Genomic DNA, 23,983 nt, shown 5'->3' with positions numbered 1-23,983 from the left:
CTTTCCCCTTTATATACTATCTCCTGAAACTACCTACATACTGCCTTCTGAAAACACTGCTTTGCACCCAATCCCCCTGTTCAAAAATCCCTATATCTTCTCCATGGTATGATATCTAAAGTCCTCCCCATTTTAATCCCAAGCAATTGCTGACCATCTTCAATGTGCTAGACATTGTACTGTGCACTTTTAATAATAACCCTTAGTCTTCAGACCACTGTGAGCATAGCTATTAATGCTCATACCCTTTTAAATATAAAGAAAATCTTCAACAGCACAAGGTTGAAGACAGGCCTGTTGGATTCTTGGTTTTTGCTCTTTCCACATGCATAGTCATGCTGTTGCTACTTAGGTCTTACCTTTACACGCACACGCACACACACACACACACACACACACACACACACAATCTTTTCTTTAGAACTTTATGTCCCACCCGCTTTCATAAAGGATGCAACGTGGGACAATAAAATTCAGGTGTATAACAACACCATTGCATTAGAAATAAAGAAAACAAGAACTATGTAAAGGAGGAGGAAACAGGCATTTTATCTCCGGAATGTATCCCCAAACCATTTACTTACTACGGTTGTACTGCCACCAATACAAGCTTCTTGCATGGCTGCAGCAGTGGCCACCTACCTTTAGATTCCTACTCCACTGTAGCCTATACCTTTCAAGTTCTATACAGAGGGTACAGTGACTATTTTAAAACATAAACCATGGCATCTGCTTAAAATATTCTACTGGTTCCCATTATATTTAGGGTACAATGTCATGACCTCTCTACCATGATCTTCAGGGCTATATATGATCCATTTCACACTCAGATCTCAATCTTCAGTTCTTTCCCTTCCTCATCCACTTCTCTTCAATCATTGATGACCTTCTTAGAACAGTACATCCTGCCCCAGGTTGTTTTGCTTTTGTTGTTACCCAACCCTCGTATGTTCTAACCCTAGCTCTTCATGTGAATAGTCCCTTCTCATCATTCAGATATTAGCTCCTAGTTTGCTAGTTCTAGGTCAGTATATGTAAACATACACCATCCTTTTTGTTAATGGCTGCATGGTATTTATCATACGGATGGAACTTGATTCAGTTAACCTTTCTTCTACCAGTAGGCATTCAGGTTCTGCCCAGTGTTTTCCAACTACAAAAAAGAAAATACCTCTGCAATATGAATGACTACATATGCATATCAACATACTCGAAGGAGATTATTTATAAAAATAATTGCATGAATTGGAATTACTAGATCAAAAATTATGGAATGATTATTTTGATAAATTTTGCCAGGACAGAGAGTTTGATTTTATTTAATTTTATTTTGTTCAGCTTTATTGAGGTAAAATTGACAAATAAAAACTGTGTGTATTTAAGATGTACTACATGATGATTTGATATATGCATACAGTGTGAAGTAATTATCTCAATCAAGTTAATTAACAAATCCATCACCTCACATGTTTACTGTTTTTTTTGGTTTGAATGTGGAAGATCTATTCTGTTAGCAAATTTCAAGCATACAATATAGTATTATTAATACTATATTAATAGTCATCATAGTCATCACACTGTATATTAGATCCCCAGAACTTATTCATCTTATAAGTGAAGGTTTGTACCTTTGAATAACATCTCCCCATTTTTCCCACTCAGCCCTTGGTAACTACTGTTCTACTCAGAGAGTTTAATTTTAAAGCATAATTTAGTGAATTTTTAAAGACTAAGCTAAGGTACTCATAATGTGTAGCTTTATGAAGCTCTAACTTGATCCAAGGATAGAGCTTAGAAAGCCTTCAGGATTGGTTGGTTTAAATGATTTTCCTAGATGTGCACTTTCCTTAGCAGGTCTCTAGATATGAATTATTTCCTGAACACTGCCTCCTGTATTCCTTGTTACTAACTAAAGGATGAGCCAGAGCCTTAGTGGTACGGAATAAAAGCAAGAGTTGACCTCCTGCTATGCACACTGGAAAGCCTGAGCTGTATATTTGCCTGGATGGAGGGTCCCAAGCTTCTCTATGGGGATGAGCCAGGAGTCTCCATTTACTGAACACCCATCCTCTGCCTTCTGCATGTTCAGAAGGGCTAGCACTGAGGTTGCCTCCTCATGTTTCTTCTGACTACACCAAAAAAAGCAGTCTTTCCTTTTTCTTCACTCCTTCCACACTTACTGGCTACACCATTTACTTGGTCCTAAAAATATACTATACCTTATAGTTTATTATTTATCCCTTTTATATGTCTTCCTTCTCTCACTTGGGTTATGTGGTGCTCAAGGGCAGCCTCTCTTATTTCCAAATCTCATTCAGCAACTCACTCATTCTAATACAAAAAGCAAGAATGATTATTTTACTGACTGTCCACACAGCTGAAAGGATCTGTGCCTCTCTGCACTCTTCAAACCAGTATCCCTTTGGCTTATGATCATCCAGCAGGAGGCTACTTACCCTTAGCAGGAGCTGATCTCAGGTGTGGAATATTTTCCTTCGATATGAATCTCATACCAGGATGAACCTTGACCTTGGCTTCATTAGCTGTTTTCTAACCAACTGAACCCATGACTAAACATTTTTAGGGCAAAATTTCCATTATGGCTCATTGTTAAGCTGACTGTAAGGGGAAAACAAGCTATATAGCCTTGGAGCAAAAAAACATCAAAAAGTTGCCAGTAAGAGAAAATTGGGGTTATATGGTACACTTCCTCAGTACACTTCCTCCGTAATGAGCGATGAAGTGATCCATTTATATATGATCCATATATATATATATATATATATCTCAAAAGACTGCTGAAATTAAATTTCTAGATGCAGTCATTATTGATGTTTTCATATCGTGGCACAGTAGCATTTGACAAGCCTGCACAAATTTTTGCTTTTGCTGCTGCAAAGCTAACAGTTTCAACAGTGCATACACTGCTAGGAAGATTTTGTTCTGATTTTTTCTGGAAGCTTTGCATATTATGGACACTCAGTCCGTATGATTGACAGGTTGTTTCCACGAGATACCTTAAAAGGTTGCAGGTACTACTTTTGGCCTGTTCCTAGGAAGAGAGCATTGACTGTATCCAGTGCTCTTTGAAATGAGGGATTAGTTGTCTAGGTACCATGAGCCACAACATTACCAAAATTAGTTGATTTTGTGTAAATTTTAATTTATTAAGCTGGGCATTTGATATTGGTAATCATTGTCTTGTTACTCTTTGTTATGAAAAGATAGTCATTGTGTAGAAGGCTTAGCACAGTTGATGTAGCCCCTTGTTTATGAGTGGTTAGAATTATTTGAGTTTTCATGCTGTGGCTACTCAGTATTTGACATGCAAGCTGTAGTAAAGGGGTGATTTAGACTCCACAAACCTTTTTGTCTCATTTTAGGTTTTGAAGTTTAGACCTTTTGAAACCACTTTTATCCAAAGTCAAACTTAAGAAACTAAGGTTATCTCTATAATAAATACATTGTTAGCAAAAGCAATTTTTTTCCTAGACATTGACTGCTTCACTTAGCAGCTCTTAAACCGATAGTCCTTTTTAGGATTAAAGACTATTACATGTAATTTTTTAAAACCTCAGTATATTGTGGCATTTCTTGGCCCACAATAACTCCATAAATGCTTTCAGATGAACTTAATTTTTAAAATCTTTACAAATGCTTTGCTTCTGCTTAAGTATTTTACTGCTTTTCTTTACTTCTGTCTTTGAGGTCCATTATAAAATTCTTTTAATTGTTTAAATATCTCTTCTACCATTTATTCATTCAATTCACATTTATTGAGCACTAACCCTTTCTTATGTAATATGAAAACATGCCTGCTGATAAAGCAGTTTCATCTTTGCTTGGGATGGTACCAACGTTTGAACATCAAGTAAACAGTTTTAGAAAGACCAGTATTTGCATATTGATATGTCAAATACGATGCTGTGTAACGGTACAAAAACTGAGTATTCCTAATCAGGGGATGTTGGAGATAGTAGAATAAATAAAGGCTATGTGAGTAGTCGGGGGACTTTGCTAAGTCCATATGTGGTATAAAGAAATACAACACTGCAGACTGAAAAAACTCTGACAGTGCAGAATTGGTCATTTAGTATCCCTCACTTCCCGAGGCAATAGACTATTTGATGATTATGAACAAGCTTCTTTAATGCCCATCTTTATTCAAGCAAAGACTCAGAATTTAAAAAATTGTCTCAAGCTATTTCCTTCAGGTTGGATTGTGTGAAGCTGTTGTCTTCATCCCGCATTGATAAAAGTCAAACATGTGAGTGTATTTTAATCACGATCCTCATATTGCTAAAAGTTGTGGCTGTGAGTTGGTGATAAAATTGAGACAATTAACATTTTTAACCTTTTATTATGGGAAATTTCAAACACACACATAATAAATGGAATAGTGTAATGAGCCCCTCTGTGTCCATCACCCAGCTTAAAATATTATCAATATTCAGCCATTCTTGTTTTATCTTTGCTTCCACCGACTCACCAGCCCTACGCAATTATTACTTGTAGTATTTTTTTTTTTTTTTTGCCGTATGCGGATCTCTCACTGTTGTGGCCTCTCCCGTTGCGGAGCACAGGCTCCGGACGCGCAGGCTCAGTGGCCATGGCTCACGGGCCCAGCCGCTCTGCGGCATGTGGGATCTTCCCGGACCGGGGCACGAACCCGTGTCCCCTGCATCGACAGGCAGACTCTCAACCACTGCGCTACCAGGGAAGCCCTATTTGTAGTATTTGAAATTCTTTTTTGTGAGATATAATTTAAAGACATTGAAATGCACAAATCTTAGCTGTACAATTTTCACAAATAAGTACACCCTTGTAACTCCACTTATACCATGATCAGCAGTGGGATTTGTATTTGTTATTGTAGCTGCTATAAATTCTGTAGGTACTCATATGCAAGAGAGGGAAATGGTCCCTCAGTCTTCTCCCTGATGCTCAGACCTGGCAGTGGGATCTTATACATGGACTTAGAGGACATTAGATGATTGAGCTTTTGCTTCTAAGCTAAAAGCTTTTTAATATCTTTTACATTATAGGTTCTGAAATATCCTCCCCTTGTGCCTCTTCAGGGTACAAGGAAGAGGAGATAGCTATCATGAACTTGAGGTGGGAGAAGCAGAAGAAGAATCTCCAAGTCCCATGTTAATCTTCAGGATTTTTCCTTTGCTTGGAAACTGACTGAAATTAAAGCCAAGTGATCTGTCTCAGGCTTTTACCTAAGTGAGAAAATATTTGCGTTTTCTTTGATCCTTTGTTTTTGATCCTTAGTAGCTTTACCCTACCCTTGGATTTTTCTAACCTCTTAATGAATCAGGAAATTGATAAAATTCTAATTTATCCTGGTATGTCTTAGCTGTGGTTGTTGAAGTGACATCAATGTGGTTGAGAGGCAGGTGAGACATAGAAGAATATCTGGGGCATATCAGAGGTGATAAGCAGTCGTGTGGCTTGAAAAAGTTCTACTCTGTCTGTCTTTCCTCCTTCTGGCTTTGTTTGGCTCAACCAGTTCAAAATACAATCACTACTGATGAATAAGCCCTTAATTCTATACATTGGAGATACATGCAATATTTTTTCTTCTGCTGGTATTGGAAATTACAAACCAACACAGAAATATTTTAAAAATGAAGTCAGAATTCTTCACTTGTTGCCAAAAGATAGTTGCTTATTCATAGCCAGTGGCTATTTGCAAGGCTGATCATTATAATTCTGCACAAAACTGCCTGTATTCCTGTGTCACTCTTGAATAATCAAAATCCAGAGTTTCAATAAGGGTGCTCCTCATTTACAAGGTTAATTCCTCTAATAATGATGTCTACATTGTCACACACATTTCAGAGCTGAGAATTTATTGCATAGGACACAAATTCATTGGCTGTGCAGTGTAAATAACCTTATTAAGAATGCAGTGAGAGGATATACATTACTGTTCCGTTCGGTAGGAAGGTTAAACACAACAAGAAATTGAGACATTTACCGCTAGGTAGTCCAACTGATTTATTTTACTGTGCCTTTTTCATTTTGAGCCTTTTGAAGCACAGGCTGCCTGAGTACTCTGCCCTCATGCAGGCCTTCAGTTAGAAATTCTAAATTCTAGAGGGTGTGGGAACTGTCCCGGAGAACAAAGCTAGAGACTTTGTGTTAACCAAAGTTAGAATTGAGATAATGTTTCAGGTAAGGGTGAGTTGATAGTAAACCTGCTTTTTGTGCTGCAGGGGTTTTTGTTAGGATTCGATATAACATGATGGAGAATTTCTCCCTGCCACTATCAACAAAACTCAGCTGATCTAGATCCAAGCAGTGACACAGCTCTAAGCAGAGACCAGAGCCAAGATAGCGCACGATATACTAACCCTTCAGCTATCTCCTATATAAGGTCTATATTTCCATTTCAACTAGAAATGCTGTGATAGAAGAAAGTTGTTCTCTACTTTTCTGCAGAGACAGCACCCAGTATAGTAGTGTGCCAGTAGGAAGAACTCCTCCAGCCAAGTGGTCTTCTGAGACACGAGGTCACATTTTATATAACAGAAGGTACCATGTCAAAGCTGTAATAGTCTCAGAGCCCTTCCCTCAAGGGCCACTCAGCTTTAGCCATATATACTTTTCTTAGTGCTTCAAACAACAAAATATTTTTAGGTATTTTTAGGAAGTTATCGGTGTCTTTCAAGCTAGTAACACTTGCTATAATAATTATTTACCTGAAAATGATAATGATTATAGATTACTATTTTCTGTATAACAAACATTGTAACTGGAGTTGACTTATGAGAAAAGCATTTAGTATTATGGTGAGCCCCAAATAAGTATCATACTTATTTACCCTATAATCTGTATAAACTGTACATTTCTCTAAATAAATAGCTTATTGAGACCTACTCATTTGGCTTATTCTCTGGCTTGCAAGGAGAGGATGGAGTACATCTCTCTCTTTTACCCAGCTCCTCAAGGTTTTTGGCTTCCCTGATCCTATTCACACTTGTCCAATGATCAAGATGGTCTCTCAGTTTTCATTGTGAGAAATCTCTTCCTCATGGAAGCAGAATGTTTACTTTAGTTACTTAAATGTTTAAGTTAAATCAGATAGCCTTGTTGCCAACTCTCCGTTCAGTTGAAAGTTCGTCTATAATTTATAGTTGGCCCTCCTTATATGTGGTTTGGTTCCCCGCAACCAAGATCCCACAGATCCATTGTGTAGTATTTACTATCAAAAATAAATCTGTGTATAAGTGGACCTAAGCTGTTCAACCTATGTTGTTCAAGGGTCAACTGTAATATGATTCACCTTATATGGATTTTGTGGTGCTGAGTTCTGTTCTAAACTTTTACTTGTCTGCCCCATCAGTGTGACAGAACATCTGTTCCCAATTCTGAATACTTTTTTAAAAGCCTGAACTGTTGGTGAAATAAAATTTCTCTTTTTTTTGCCTTGTTCAGCTTCTTTAAAAGAGGCCTGGGCTGGGGGTGAGAAAGTATGGGTTCCATTCCTGCCCTGGCACTAACTAGCCCGATGGTCACATTGGGTGCTTAGTCCCAGTGGGCCTCAGTTTTCTCTTTGTCAAATGAAGGGGTTGGGCTAATAATTTTTGATTCCTCCTAGCTCTAAGTTTCTCTACTCCACACTTTTTTTTTAAATTATTTTAATCCTCATTAATTATACAATACTCATTAATGATGATCAACTGTCCCATTACGTTAAAAATACTAGAACTGAGTCCTAGAAATGTAAGCCTGTGAAGGGATCTGACAAAAATGCCTGGGTTTCTTAACATCATGGCTTGCTTTTATAATAAACATGATCGGGGGGCAGCCGTGGAGTTGTACACCATGAATCTCCCTGCAAGAAAGAACTTGTAGTTAGACAACCACCTCCAGCAGCAGGACCTCAGGAATGCTCTCAGTGTTTGATATGAGGCCAGTCTTCCCGGGTGATCCTCTGTACACTACATGAGAGTACTCTCCAAAGGGCCGTCTTTGCTCTGGAGCTCCCCATCAGGTTACCAAAGACGTTTTCAGGTTTGTAGCACTCTGAGGCTTTCTGTGCCCATTTCTGCTCTCTCCCTCCTTCCCTTTCCTTAGTGTCAGATCTTTGTTGTTCCTGAAAGCTTTTCCTGCTCACTTCTGCTTCTTCCGCTTTTGTTTTTCACAGGCACTGCCCACCCCTTACCCCTCAAGCCCAGTGGACCTCTTGCTCTCCTCACTTCATCTCAGCACCTCCTCCCAGAGGACCTGAACTGACACATCAGGGATCCATGCCACATTAGAGGTAAAAACAGATATACTGAAAGATACATTTTCAGGTTTATTTAAAAAAGGCCCTTTTGGTTTTGTTTGTTATTTTGTTTTCTATTGATTTACAGTATTGTGTTAGTTTCAGGTGTACAGCAAAGTGATTTGTATATATATATATTTAGATTCTTTTCCATTACAGGTTATTATAAGATATTGAATATAGTTCCCTGTGCTATACAGTAGGTCCTCGTTGTTTATCTGTTATATATATAGTAGTGTATACCTGTTAATCCCATACTCCTAATTTACACACATCCCCCACATTTCCCCTTTGGTAACTAAAAGTTTGTTTTCCATGTCTGTGAATCTGTTTCTGTTTTATCAATAAATTAATTTGTATTATTTTTTAGATTCCACATATAAGTGATATCATATAATACTTGTCTTTCTCTGTCTAACTTACTTCACTTAGTACATATTCTCTGGTTCCATCCATGTTACTGCAAATGGCATTATTTCATTCTTTTTATGGCTACATAATATTCCATTATATATATGTACCACATCTTCTTTATCAATCATCTGTTGATGGACATTTAGGTTGCTTCCATGTCTTGGCTATTGTAAATAGTGCTGTAGTGAACATTGGGGTACATGTATCTTTTCAAATTAGAGTTTTCATCTTTTCTGGATATATGCCCAAAAGTGGGATTGCTGGATCATATGGTAGCTCTATTTTTAGTGAAAAGGGTCTTTGGTTACATTTCTTGTTTCCTTTCTATTTTCTTTCATGGAATTAAATACTTTTGAAACTGGTTAGGACTTAGAGAATGTAATTTCAACTTTTTGATTTTTGACAGATAAAGAATGAGAGAGATATGAAGTGAGTTGTCCATGAAGTGAGTTGTCCAAAGTCATAACTGGACTAATTAATAACATGACATTTTAGACCCTGTTTCATTGAAGAGGTATCAAGACAGATGAAGTGTCTCTAACCCCTCAGACCCGGCCTCTTACACTTATAGTTTATTGTAACTCATGCAGTTGTTCGAATGCACATCCCAGCTTGACCAATGACTGACAGTGTGGTCCTCCTTGGTGGTGTCTTTCATAGTCAGAAATAAGGGCCTTACATGGGGGAGAAGATAATTTGAGTCATGAGCCTATTTTTTCTAAGCTGCTTTTCAGCCTGGATGTGACTTAAGTCATAGAGGTCACTCAAACCCCACATTCCTCCACTGTTAGTGACCAGAAAGGAGCATTAACATTTGAATGGGGTTTCAGAGGAGTTGTGGAAATTTGCGACATAGTAATTAGGAAGATAAATTTCTGTAGCAAGAGCAATATGAACTCATGAGGGTAAGTGGGTACAGAGCAATGGCAAACAGAAAAGCTCAGGGTTCTCTGCCAAGACCACATCAGCACAGAGTCCTGAAAGCAGCCAGGCTGGGCTGTAGATGGTAGAAATAGATGAGGCAGATTAAGTCAGAGCCAGGGCCTGGACAGGGAGACGGTGTAACTACATCTGCCTTAGGAAGAGCCAGATGTATGGGCCTGTGACTAGGGCAGTTACAGAAGGCCCAATGCTTAGGATTTAACACAATGTGGTCATCATAAAATTATTAATAATTTTGCTTTAAATTTATATTTTATAGTCAAAATTATCCCAGTGGGATGATGGAGCATGCACGGGATCTTGGAGCCTCTACTCACACATGGTCTTGCCTCCTGTCAGCTCCCTATGTCCCCACCTCCCCTGGTTGGGTGTCTAGTAACCCACTCCCTTACTTCTACCCGGTGACTTCTGCTGCCCTCTGTTCCCTGTGGGGACTTAGGGATGGACGTGGAGAGGACACTTGTGAGGGTCTATACTTGTCCTGCTGGTATCCTCACTCCCAAGGGAGCAGAATGTTGAAAGCAAATGGAAATCACCATGACAGGGTGAGAGACTGCAGAACAGAAAAAGCTTTTTTTCCTTTCTTTTGAATAAGGAGTCCACATTTTTGCTTTTCACTGAGCCTGCAAATTATGTATCGAACCCTTGCCTCAGGCTTTCAAAAACATCTTTCATTGTAAGGGTTACAAATTAATAACAGCATCACCCTTTCCATCTTGCTTTGTATACTGTATAGTATATAAAGTATATAGTATAATTATAAAGTATAACTGTACATATAATATAGTGATATTTAGGGTATCACTATTTTTCCAAGTCTTATTTCTCAGTTTTATAGATTCAGGAACTTGATTTTATTTTTCTCTGTAGGTAGAAACCTCTGGAAGACTGATCCATGTCTACCGAACTATAAGAGCCCTATAAATTAATCTGTTTTGAATTGCTAAGTGGTTGGAAATAGTGATATTGGGGTATCAGTGAATTTTCTTGTCAGAAGATATATTTATTTCAGAAATCTGATGATATAAAAAACTCAGACAAAAATTATTTAGAGAACACCTACTGAACGCTGGCAGAAGACCTCAGACCTCCCAAAAGGCTCATGGTGCTCCAGCCAGGCGTCAGGGCTGTGCCTCTGAGGTGGGAGAGCTAAGTTCAGGACACTGGTCCAACAGAGCCCTCCCAGCTCCATGTAATATCTATGGCAAAAATCTCCCAGAGATCTCCATCTCAGTGCCAAGACCCAGCTTCACTCAATGACTAGCAAGCTACAGTGCTGGACACCCTATGCCAAACAACTAGCAAGACAGGAACACAACACCACCCATTAGCAGGGAGACTGCCTAAAATCATAATAAGGTCACAGACACCCCAAAACACACCACCAGAGGTGGACCTGCCCACCAGAAAGACAAGATTCAGCCTCAACCACCAAAACACAGGCACTAGTCCACTCCACCAGGAAGCCTACACAACCCACTGAACCAAGCTTAGCCACTGGGGGCAGACACCAAAAACAGCGGGAACTATGCTGAAGCCTGCAAAAAGGAGACCCCAAACACAGTAAGTTAAGCAAAATGAGAAGACAAAGAAACACACAGCAGATGAAGGAGGAAAGTAAAAACCCACCAGACCTAACAAATGAAGAGGAAGTAGGCAGTCTACATGAAAAAGAATTCAGAATAATAGTAAAGATAGTAAAGATGATTCAAAATCTCGGAAATTGAATGGAGAAAATACAAGAAACGTTTAACAAGGACCTAGAAGAACTAAAGAGCAAACAAACAATGATGAACAACACAATAAATGAAATTAAAAATTCTCTAGAAGGGATCAATAGCAGAATAACTGAGGCAGAAGAACGGATAAGTGACCTGGAAGATAAAATAGTAGAAATAACTACTGCAGAGCAGAATAAAGAGAAAAGACTGAAAAGAATTGAGGAGAGTCTCAGAGACCTCTGGGACAATATTAAACGAACCAACATTCGAATTATAGGGGTCCCAGAAGAAGAAGAGAAAAAGAAAGGGACTGAGAAAATATTTGAAGAGATTATAGTTGAAAACTTCCCTAATATGGGAAAGGAAATAGTTAATCAAGTCCAGGAAGCACAGAGAGTCCCATACAGGATAAATTCAAGGAGAAACATACCAAGACACATATTAATCAAACTATCAAAAATTAAATACAAAGAAAAAATATTAAAAGCAGCAAGGGAAAAACAACAAATAACATACAAGGGAATCCCCATAAGGTTAACAGCTGATCTTTCAGCAGAAACTCTACAAGCCAGAAGGAAGTGACAGGACATATTTAAAGTAAGGAAAGGGAAAAAACTACAACCAAGATTACTCTATCCAGCAAGGATCTCATTCAGATTTGATGGAGAAATTAAAAACTTTATGGCCAAGCAAAAGCTAAGAGAATTCAGCACAACCAAACCACCTTTACAACCAATGCTAAAGGAACTTCTCTAGGCAGGAAGCACAAGATAAGGAAAAGACCTACAATAACAAACCCAAAACGATTAAGAACACGATAATAGGAACATTCATATCGATAATTACCTTAAATGTAAATGGATTAAATGCTTCAACCAAAAGACATAGACTGGCTGAATGGATACAAAAACAAGACCCATATATATGCTGTCTACAAGAGACCCACTTCAGACCTAGGGACACATACAGATGGAAAGTGGGGGGATAGAAAAAGGTATTCCATGAAAATGGAAATCAAAAGAAAGATGCAGTAGCAATTCTCATCGCAGACAAAATAGACTTTAACAAAGGCTATTACAAGAGACAAAGAAGGACACTACATAATGATCAAGGTATCAATCCAAGAAGATATAACAATTGTAAATATTTATGCACCCAACAGAGGAGCATCCCAGTACATAAGGCAAATACTAACAGCCATAAAAGGGAAAATTGACAGTAACACAATCATAGTAGGGGACTTTAACACCCCACTTTCACCAGTGACCAGATCATCCAAAATGAAAATAAATAAGGAAACACAAGCTTTAAATGATACATTAAACAAGACGGACTTAATTGATATTTATAGGACATTCCACCCAAAAATGACAGAATACAGTTTCTTCTCATGTGCTCATGGAACATTCTCCAAGATAGATCATATCGTGGGTCACAAATCAAGCCTTTGTAAATTTAAGAAAATTGAAATTGTATGAAGTATCTTTGCTGACCACAACGCTATGAAACTAGATATCAATTACAGGAAAAAAATCTGTAAAAAATACAAACACATGGAGAATAAACAATACACTACTTAATAACCAAGAGATCACTGAAGAAATCAAAGATGAAATCAAAAAATACCTAGAAACAAATGACAATGAGAACATGATGAGCCAAAACCTATGGGATGCAGCAAAAGCAGTTCTAAGAGGGAAGTTTATAGCAATAAAATCCTACCTTAAGAAACAAGAAACGTCTCAAATAAACAACCTAACTTTACACCTAAAGCAATTAGAGAAAGAAGAACAAAAAAAACCCAAATTTGGCAGAAGGGAAGAAATCATAAAATTCATATCAGAAATAAATGAAAAAGAAATGAAGGAAACAATAGCAAAGATCAGTAAAACTAAAAGCTGGTTCTTTGAGAAGATAAACATAATTGATAAAACATTAGCCAGACTCATCAAGGAAAAAAAGGGAGAAGACTCAAATCAACAGAATTAGAAATGAAAAATGGGAGGAGGAACCAAGGTGGCGGAGTAGAAGGACATGTTCTCACTCCCTCTTGCAAGAACACCAGAATCACAACTAGCTGCTGCACAGTCTTCGAAAGGAAGACACTGGAACTCACCAAAAAAGATACCCCACATCCAAAGACAAAGGAGAAGCCACAATGAGATGGTAGGAGGGGCGCAATCACAATAAAATCAAATCCCATAACTGCTGGGTGGGTGACTCACAGACTGGAGAACGCTTATACCACAGAAGTCCACCCAATGGAGTGAAGGTTGTGAACCCCACATCAGGCTTCCCAAAATGGGGGTCCGGCAACAGGAGGAGGAATTCCTAGAGAATCAGACCTTGAAGGCTAGTGGGATTTGATTGCAGGACCTTGACAGGACTGGGGGAAACAGAGACTCCACTCTTGGAGGGCACACACAAAGTAGTGTGCGCATCGGGACCCAGGGGAAGGAGCAGTGACCCCAGTGGAGACTGAACCAGACCTACTTGCTAGTGTTGGAGGGTCTCCTGCAGAGGCGGGGGGTGGCTCTCTTTCACCGTGGGGACAAGAACACTGGCAGCAGAAGTTCTGGGAAGTACTCCTTGGCATGAACCCTCCCAGAGTCAGCCATTAGCCCCACCAAAGAGCCCAGGTAGGCTCCAGTGTTGGGTTGCCTCAGGCCAAACAACCAACATGGAGGGAACCCAGCCCCACCCATCAACAGTCAAGTGGATTAAAGTTTTACTGAGCTCTGCCCACCAGAGCAACAGTCAGCTCTACCCACCACCAGTCCCTCCCATCAAGCCTCTTAGATAGCCTCATCCACCAGAGGGCAGACAGCAGAAGCAAGAAGAACTACAATCCTGCAGCCTGTGGAACAAAACCCACATTCACAGAAAGATAGAGAAGATGAAAAGGTAGAGGGCTATGTATCAGATGAAGGAACAAGATACAGCCCCAGAAAAACAACTAAATGAAGTGGAGATAGGGAACCTTCCAGAAAAAGAATTCATAATAATAATAGTGAAGATGATCCAGGACCTTGGAAAAAGAATGGAAGCAAAGATCAAGAAGATGCAAGAAATGTTTAACAAAGACCTAGAAGAATTAAAGAACAAACAAACATAGATGAACAATACAATAACTGAAATGAAAACTACACTAGAAGGAATCAATAGCAGAATAACTGAGACAAAAGAATGGATAAGTGACCTGGAAGACAGAATGGTGGAATTCACTGCCACGGAACAGAATAAAGAAAAAAGAATGAAAAGAAATGAAGACAGCCTAAGTGACCTCTGGGACAACATTAAATGCAACAACATTCACATTATAGGGGTCTCAGAAGGAGAAGAGAGAGAGAAAGGACCAGAGAAAATATTTGAAGAGATTATAGTCAAAAACTTCCCTAACATGGGAAAGGAAATAGCCACCCAAGTCCAGGAAGCGCAGTGAGTCCCATACAGGATAAACCCAAGGAGAAACATGCCAAGACACATAGTAATCAAACTGGCAAAAATTAGAGACAAAGAAAAATTATTGAAATCAGCAAGGGAAAAACAACAAATAACATACAAGGGAACTCCGAGAAGGTTAACAGCTGATTTCTCAGCAGAAACTCTACAAGCCATAAGGTAGTGGCATGATACACTTAAAGTGATGAAAGGGAAGAACCTACAACCAAGATTACTCTACCTGGCAAGGATCTCATTCAGAGTAGATGGAGAAATCAAAAGCTTTACAGACAAGCAAAAGCTAAGAGAATTCAGAATCACCAAACCAGCTCTACAACAAATGCTAAAGGAACTACTCTAAGTGGGAAACACAAGAGAAGAAAAGTACCTACAAAACAAATCCAAAACAATTAAGAAAATGGTGGTAGGGACATACATATCAATAAATACCTTAAACGTGAATGGATTAAATGCTCCAACCAAAAGACACAGGATTGCTAAATGGATACAAAAACAAGACCCAGATATATGTTGTGTACAAGAGACCCACTTCAATCCTAGGGACACATACAGACTGAAAGTGAGGGGTTGGAAAAAGATATTCCATGCAAATTGGAAATCAAAAGAAAGCTGGAGTAGCAATACTCATATCAGATAAAAGAGACTTTAAAATAAGGGATGTTACAAGAGACAACGAAGGACACTACATAATGATCAAGGGATCAATCCAAGAAGAAGATATAACAATTATAAATATGTATGCACCCAACATAGGAGCACCTCAATACCTAAGGCAACTGCTAACAGCTATAAAAGAGGAAATTGACAGTAACACAATAACAGTGGGGGATTTTAACACCTCACTTACGCCAATGGACAGATCATCCAGAAGGAAAATAAATAAGGAAACAGAACCTTTAAATGACACAATAGACCAGATAGATTTAATTGATATTTATAGGACACTCCCTCCAAAAACAGCAGATTACACTTTCTTCTCAAGTACGAATGGACATTCTCCAGGATAGCTCATATCTTGGGTCACAAATCAAGCCTCAGTAAATTTAAGAAAATTGAAATCGTATCAAGCATCTTTTCGGACCACAGCACTACGAGATTAGAAATGAATTACAGGGAAAAAACCGTAAAAAACACAAACAGAAGGAGGCCAAACAATACGTTACTAAATAACCAAGACATCAGTGAAGAAATCTAAAACAAAATCAAAAAATACCTAGAGCCAAATTACAATGAAAACACGATGATCCAAAACCTATGGGATGCAGCAAAAGCAGTTCTAAGAGGGAAGTTTATAGGTATACAAACCACCTCAAGGAACAAGAAAAATCTCAAGTAAACAATCTAACATTACACCTAAAGCAACTAGAGAAAGAAAAAAAAAAAAAACAAAACCCAAAGGTAGCAGAAGAAAAGAAATCATAAAGATCAGAGCAGAAATAAATGAAACAGAATCAAAGAAAACAATTGCAAAAAAAATAATAAAACTAAAAGCTGGTTCTTTGAGAGGATAAACAAAATGGATAAACAATTAGCCAGACTCATCAAGAAAAAGAGGGAGAGGACTCAAATCAATAGAATTAGAAATGAAAAAGGAGAAGTTACAACAGGCACCACAGAAATACAAAGCATCCTAAGAGACTAGTACAAGCAACTCTATGCAATAAAATGGACAACCTGGAAGAAATGGACAAATTCTTAGAAAGGTATAACCTTCCAAGACTGAACCAGGAAGAAACAGAAAATATGAACAGACCAATCACAAGTAATGAAATTGAAACTGTGATTAAAAATCTTCCAACAAACAAAAACCACGGACCAGGTGGCTTCACAGGTGAATTCTATCAAACATTCAGAGAAGAGCTAACACCCATCCTTCTCAAACTCTTCCAAAATATTGCAGAGGAAGGAACACTCCCAAACTCATTCTATGAGGTCATCATCACCCTGATACCAAAACCAGACAAAGATACTACAAAAAAAGAAAATTACAGACCAATATCACTGATGAACATAGAGGCAAAAATCCTCAACAAAATACTAGCAAACAGAATCCAACAACACATTAAAAGGATCATACACCATGATCAAGTGGGATTTATCCCAGTGATGCAAGCATTCTTCAATATATGCAAATCAATCAATGTGATATACTATATTAACAAACTGAAGAATAAAAACAATATGATCATCTCAATAGATGCAGAAAAAGCTTTTGACAAAATTCAACACCGATTTATGATAAAAACTCTCCAGAAAGTGGAACCTACCTCAACATAATCAAGGCCATATACCAAAAACCCACAGCAAACATCATTCTCAATGGTGAAAAACTGTGAGCATTTCCTCTAAGATCAGAAACGAGACAAGGATGTCCACTCCCACCACTATTATTCAACATAGTTTTGGAAGTCCTAGCCATGACAATCAGACAAGAAAAAGAAATAAAAGGAATACAAATTGGAAAAGAAGAACTAAAACTGTCACTGTTTGCAGATGACATGACACTATACATAGAGAATCCTAAAAATGCTACCAGAAAACTACTAGAGCTAATCAATGAATTTGGTAAAGTTGCAGGATACAAAATTAATGCACAGAAATCTCTGGCATTCCTATACACTAATGATGAAAAATCCGAAAGAGAAATTATGTAAACACTCCCATTTACCATTGCAACAAAAAGAATAAAATACCTGGGAATAAACCTGCCTAGGGAAACAAAAGACGTGTATGCAAAAAACTATAAGACACTGATGAAAGAAATTTAAAGATGATACCAACAGATGGAGAGATATACCATGTTCTTGGATAGGAAGAATCAACATTGTGAAAATGACTACAGTACCCAAAGCAATCTACAGATTCAATGCAATCCCTATCAAATTACCAATGGCATTTTTTATGGAACTAGAACAAATCATCTTAAAATTTGTGTGGAGACACAAAACACCCTGAATAGCCAAAGCAGTCTTGAGGGAAAAAAACGGAGCTGGAGGAATCAGACTCCCTGACTTCAGACTATACTACAAAGCTACAGTAATGAAGACAATATGGTACTGGCACAAAAACAGAAACATAGATCAATGGAACAAGATAGAAAGCCCAGAGATAAACCCATGCACCTATGGTCAACTAATCTATGACAAAGGACACAAAGATATACAATGTAGAAAAGACAGTCTATTTAGTAAGTGGTGGTGGGAAAACTGGACAGCTACATGTAAAAGAATGAAATTAGAACACTCCCTAACACCATACACAAAAATAAAATCAAAATGGATTCGAGACCTAAATGTAAGACCGGACACTATAAAACTCTTAGAGGAAAACATAGGAAGAACACTCTTTGACATAAATCATAGCAAGATCTTTTTTTTTTTTTTTGCAGTACATGGGCCTCTCACTGTTGTGGCCAGTCCCATTGCGGAGCACAGGCTCTGGACGCGCAGGTTCAGCAGCCATGGCTCACTGGCCTAGCCGCTCCGCGGCATGTGGGATCTTCCTGGACCGGGACACGAACCTGTGTCCCCTGCGTCGTCAGGTGGACTCTCAACCACTGCGCCACCAGGGAAGCCCAGCAAGATCTTTTTTGATCCACCTCCTATAGTAATGGAAATACAAACAAAAATAAACAAATGGGACCTAATGAAACTTAAAAGCTTTTGCACATCAAAGGAAACCATAAATAAGACGAAAAGACAACCCTCAGAAGGGGAGAAAACTATTTGCAAATGAATCAACAGACAAAGGATTAATCTTTAAATTATATAAACAGCTCATTCAGCTCAATATTAAAGAAAGAAACAAGGCAATCCAAAAATGGGCAGAAGACCTAAATAGACATTTCTCCAAAGAAGACATACAGATAGCCAAGAAGCACTTGAAAAGCTGCTCAACATCACTAATTATTAGAGAAATGCAAATCAAAACTACAGTGAGGTATCACCTCATACCAGTTAGCATGGGCATCATCAGAAAATCTACAAACAACAAATGCAGGAGAGGGTGCGGAGAACAGTGAACCCTCTTGCACTGTTGGTGGGAATGTAAATTGATATAGCCACTATGAAGAACAATATGGAGGTTCCTTAAAACACTAAAAATAGATTTAGCATATGATCCAGCAATCCCACTACTGGGCATATACCCAGAGAAAACCATAATTCAAAAAGACACATGCACCCCAATGTTCATTGCAGCTCTATTTACAATAGCCAGGTCATGGAAGCAACCTAAATACCCATTGACAGATGAATGGATAAAGAAGATGTGGTATATATATACAATGGAATATTACTCAGCCATAGAAAGGAACGAAATCGGGTCATTTGTTGAGACGTGGATGGATCTAGAGACTGTCATACAGAGTGAAGTAAGTCAGAAAGAGAAAAACAAATATTGTATATTAACACATGTATGTGGAACCTAGAAAAATGGTACAGATGAGCCGGTGTGCAGGGCAGAAGTTGAATCATAGATGTAGAGAACAGACATATGGACACCAAGGGGGGGAAACTGTGGTGGGGTGGGGATGGTGGTGTACTGAATTGGACGATTGGGATTGACATGTATACACTGTTGTGTACAAAATTGATGACTAATAAGAACCTGCGGTATAAAAAAAAAAAACAGAACAACTAATACTATGCTTACATTGGGTTATTTGTATGTAAATATGTTAATATAAATGTTTCAGACATTACATGAAATTTCTAAAAATCTTATATGTTCTGGTATAATGTTATAAGTCATAATTCTAGTTATTACTTTAAAATGTATATCTCAGAAATAACTAAATTTCCTTGTCAATTGCATTATTATGAACTTTCATCAAATCTTGAACCGTGGTCATTTTTAAGTCTTTTGTCATTTACAGACAGTTTTGGGTGTACTCTGATGCTTTTGCAAATATGTTCCTGTAAAAGGGTTTCATTTTCAAGGAATTCATGGAAGGACTCTGACAAGTACAGGTTACTGGTAATTGACTGCGCTGCTGAACTGAATGAATAAGCATTTTCAGAATTTTAATGGAAAACTGATGAACTCATAAAACTGCTAACAAAAGATCAAGATAAAAAAAATTATTTACATGGGACTGAGTGAACTGATGAGGATGATTATAATTGTTGTGACTTTCTGTTTGAATTTAAAAAAAAATCCCACAAGGACTCAGAGGCAAAAAATATACAAATCAATTTTCACTGCAAAGTAAAGGAGTTGTTACAGTGGAGGATTACTGGACTGAATGTAAATATTATCTCATGAGTGTGTTTATTGTTTGGTAATTGCAATCATTGTTGCTTTTGTTGTGGTCATATATTTACAATGCTTGGTGTCAGTCTATCTCTTGTAAAAAAAAAATATAGTGTGTGTGTGAGAAAAAAAAAAGAAATGAAAAAGGGGAAGTAACAACTGACACTGCATAAATACAAAGGATCATGAGAGATTACTACAAGCAACTCTATGCCAATAAAATGGACAACCTGGACGAATTCTTAGAAATGCACAACCTTCCAACACTGAACCAGGAAGAAATAGAAAATATGAACAGACCAATCACAAGTAATGAAATTGAAACTGATTAAAAATCTTCCAACAAACAAAAACCCAAGACCAGATGGCTTCACAGGCGAATTCTATCAAACATTTAGAGAAGAGCTAATACCTATGCTTCTCAAACTCTTCCAAAATATAGCAGAGGGAGGAACACTCCCAAACTCATTCTATGAGGTCATCATCACCCTGATACCAAAACCAGACAAAGATATCACAAAAAAAGAAAACTACAGACCAATATCACTGATGAACATAGATGCAAAAATCCTCAACAAAATACTAGCAAACAGAATCCAACAGCACATTAAAAGGATCATACACCATGATCATGTGGAGTTTATCCGAGGAATGCAAGGATTCTTCAATATACACTAATCAATCAATGTGATACACCATATTAACAAATGAAGGAGAAAAACCATATGATCATCTCAATAGATGCAGAGAGAGCTTTTGAGAAAATTCAACACCCATTTATGTTAAAAGGCCTTCAGAAAGTTGGCACAGAAGGAACTTACCTCAACATAATAAAGGCCATATATGACAAAACCACAGCTAACATCATCCTCAATGGTGAAAAACTGAAAGCATTTCCAGTAAGATCAGGAACAAGACAAGGTTGCCCACTCTCACCACTATTATTCAACATAGTTTTGGAAGTTTTAGCCACAGCAATCAGAGAAGAAAGAGAAATAAAAGGAATCCAAATCGGAAAAGAAGTAAAACTGTCACTGTTTGCACATGACATGATACTATACATAGAGAATCCTAAAGATGCCACCAGGAAACGACTAGAGCTAATCAATGAATTTGGTAAAGTTGCAGGATACAAAATTAATGTACAGAAATCTCTGGCATTCCTATACACTAATGATGAAAAATCTGAAAGTGAAATTAAGAAAACACTCCCATTTACCACTGCAACAAAAGGAATAAAATACGTAGGAATAAACCTACCTAAGGAGACAAAAAACCTGTATGCAGAAAATTATAAGACACTGATGAAAGAGATTAAAGATGATACCAACAGATGGGGAGATATACCATGTTCTTGGATTGGAAGAATCAACATTGTGAAAATGACTATACTACCCAAAGCAATCTACAGATTCAATGCAATCCCTATCAAACTACCACTGGCATTTTTCACAGAACTAGAACAAAAAAATTCACAATTTGTATAGAAATAGAAAAGACCCCGAATAGCCAAAGCAATCTTAAGAAAGCAAAATGGAGCTGGAGGAATCAGGCTCCTGGACTTCAGACTGTACTACAAAGATACAGTAATCAAGACTGTATTGTACTGGCATAAAAACAGAAATATAGATCAATAGAACAGGATAGAAAGCCCAGAGATAAACCCACACACATATGGTCACCTTATCTTTGACAAAGGAGGCAAGAATATACAAGGAGAAAAGATAGCCTCTTCCATAAATGGTGCTCGGAAAACTGGACAGCTACATGGAAAAGAATGAAATTAGAACACTCCCTAACACCATACACAAAAATAAACTCAAAATGGATTAAAGACCTAAATGTAAGGCCAGACACTATCAAACTCTTAGAGGAAAACATAGGCAGAACCCTCTATGACATAAATCCACAGCAAAATTCTTTTGGACCCAACTTCTAGAGAAATGGAAATAAAAATAAAAATAAACAAATGGGACCTAATGAAACTTCAAAACCTTTTCACAGCAAAGGAAACCATTACCAAGATGAAAAGACAACCCTCAGATTTCGAGAAAATATTTGCATATGAAGCAACTGACAAAGGATTAATCTCCAAAATTTACAAGCAGCTCATGCAGCTCAACATCATAAAAACAAACAACCCAATCCAGAATGGGCAGAAGACTGAAACAGACATTTCTCCAAAGAAGATATACAGATTGCCAACAAACACATGAAAGAATGCTCAACATTGTTAGTTATTAGAGAAATGCAAATCAAAACTACAATGAGATATCATCTCACACTGGTCAGAATGGCCATCATCAAAAAATCTACAAACAATAAATGCTGGAGAGGGTGTGGAGAAAAGGGAACCCTCATACACTGTTGGTGGGAATGTAAATTGATACAGCCACTATGGAGAACAGTATTGAGGTTCCTTAAGAAACTAAAAATAGAACTACCATATGACCCAGCAATCCCACTACTGGGCATATACCCTGAGAAAACCATAATTCAAAAAGAGTCATGTACCACAATGTTCATTGCAGCTCTATTTACAGTATCCAGGACATGGAAGCAACCTAAGTGTCCATCGACAGATGAATGGATAAAGAAGTTGTGGCACACATATACAAAGGAATATTACTCAGCCATAAAAAGAAACGAAATTGAGTTATTTGTAGTGAGGTGGATGGACCTAGAGTCCGTCATACAGAGTGAAGTAAGTCAGAAAGAGAAAAACAAATACCATATGCTAACACATATGTATGGAATCTAAAAAAAAAAAAAGGTCCTGAAGAACCTAGGGGCAAGATGGGAATAAAGATGCAGACCTCCTAGAGAATGGACTTGCGGACACAGAGAGGGGGAAGGGTAAGCTGGGAGAAAGTGGGAGAGTGGTAGTGTATATATGGGCATATATTCACTATGAAATGTAAAATAGATAGCTACTGAGAAGCAGTCGCTTAGCACAGGGAGATCAGCTTGGTGCTTTGTGACCAGCTAGAAGGGTGGGATAGGGAGGGTGGGAGGGAGGGAGATGCAAGAGGGAAGAGATATGGGGGTATATGTATATGTATAACTGATTCATTTTGTTATAAAGCAGAAACTAACACACCATTGTAAAGCAATTATAATCTAATAAAAATGGTAAAAAAAATTATTTAGATGATCTTTGGAAACATTGTTAATAGATTGGCACGCACCCTGCTTTACTATAGCAATATACCTACTGAGAAGGCTAGAGGCTCATGCCTGCCAATCAGAATACCCTGTTCTATGGAATATGCTAGAGATACAACTACACAGTATTTAATTTTTAACCCTTGTTTACCCAGATTTTACCCTTCTGAAAGCATTGGGTGTTGCAAACTTACAGTTTATCTTCTATCAGTTTATCATTACAGTTTATCTTCTATTAATTTATCCTCCCAATAGGATTTGAATCTGTACACCCTTATTCACAGTAGTAATACATTTGTATATAATCATTTAGATTGGATACCTCTCTAAAGAGTTGATCAAATGTGGTGTTTATGGTAAGCTTAGATTTCAGAAGTTTACGTTATACTTACTTTCTACTCAAATTCTAGGTAATTTCAACTGACTTGTTATGGTAAAATTTTAAAAATACCTACTACATTCAGCAGTTCTTAAAGAAGAAATTATTTTTACTATAACCCATAGTTTAAAATGTTTAAAATTTAAAGAGAATGCCTAATTAATTCTAGCCATTCTTGAATCCACCACCATAATTCAGAGCCCATTTTTTTCTTTGAGTGAAATCTTCAAGAATTACATTTGTCAAATATTTATGCTGTCAATATGTTTGTTTTGTTTCTGCAATGAGATGATCAGCTTGAACAAATTGTACAAGCGTTATCAGAAGTAAGAGCTCAGTATCAATTCCATCAAAATGAAAATAATT

At 37.7% G+C, this 23,983-nt stretch overlaps 1 protein-coding gene across 1 annotated transcript in view; it reads left to right on the top strand.

Moving 5' to 3' along the window:
* ZPLD1 (zona pellucida like domain containing 1) overlaps window positions 1-23,983 on the top strand; it is a 289,906-nt gene that overhangs the window by 186,935 nt on the left and 78,988 nt on the right. The window contains exon 6 of the mRNA XM_073804283.1: window positions 8,159-8,275. The gene's annotated coding sequence lies outside the window, so the exon portion shown is untranslated. The remainder of the gene's footprint in view (window positions 1-8,158; window positions 8,276-23,983) is intronic.

Source organism: Tursiops truncatus, chromosome 4 (assembly GCF_011762595.2).
Source record: "Tursiops truncatus isolate mTurTru1 chromosome 4, mTurTru1.mat.Y, whole genome shotgun sequence".
In the NCBI taxonomy this organism is placed as follows: Eukaryota; Metazoa; Chordata; class Mammalia; order Artiodactyla; family Delphinidae; genus Tursiops; species Tursiops truncatus.
The sequence above is the reverse complement of the archived record's forward strand: the minus strand, read 5'-3'. Positions and strand labels throughout refer to the sequence as shown.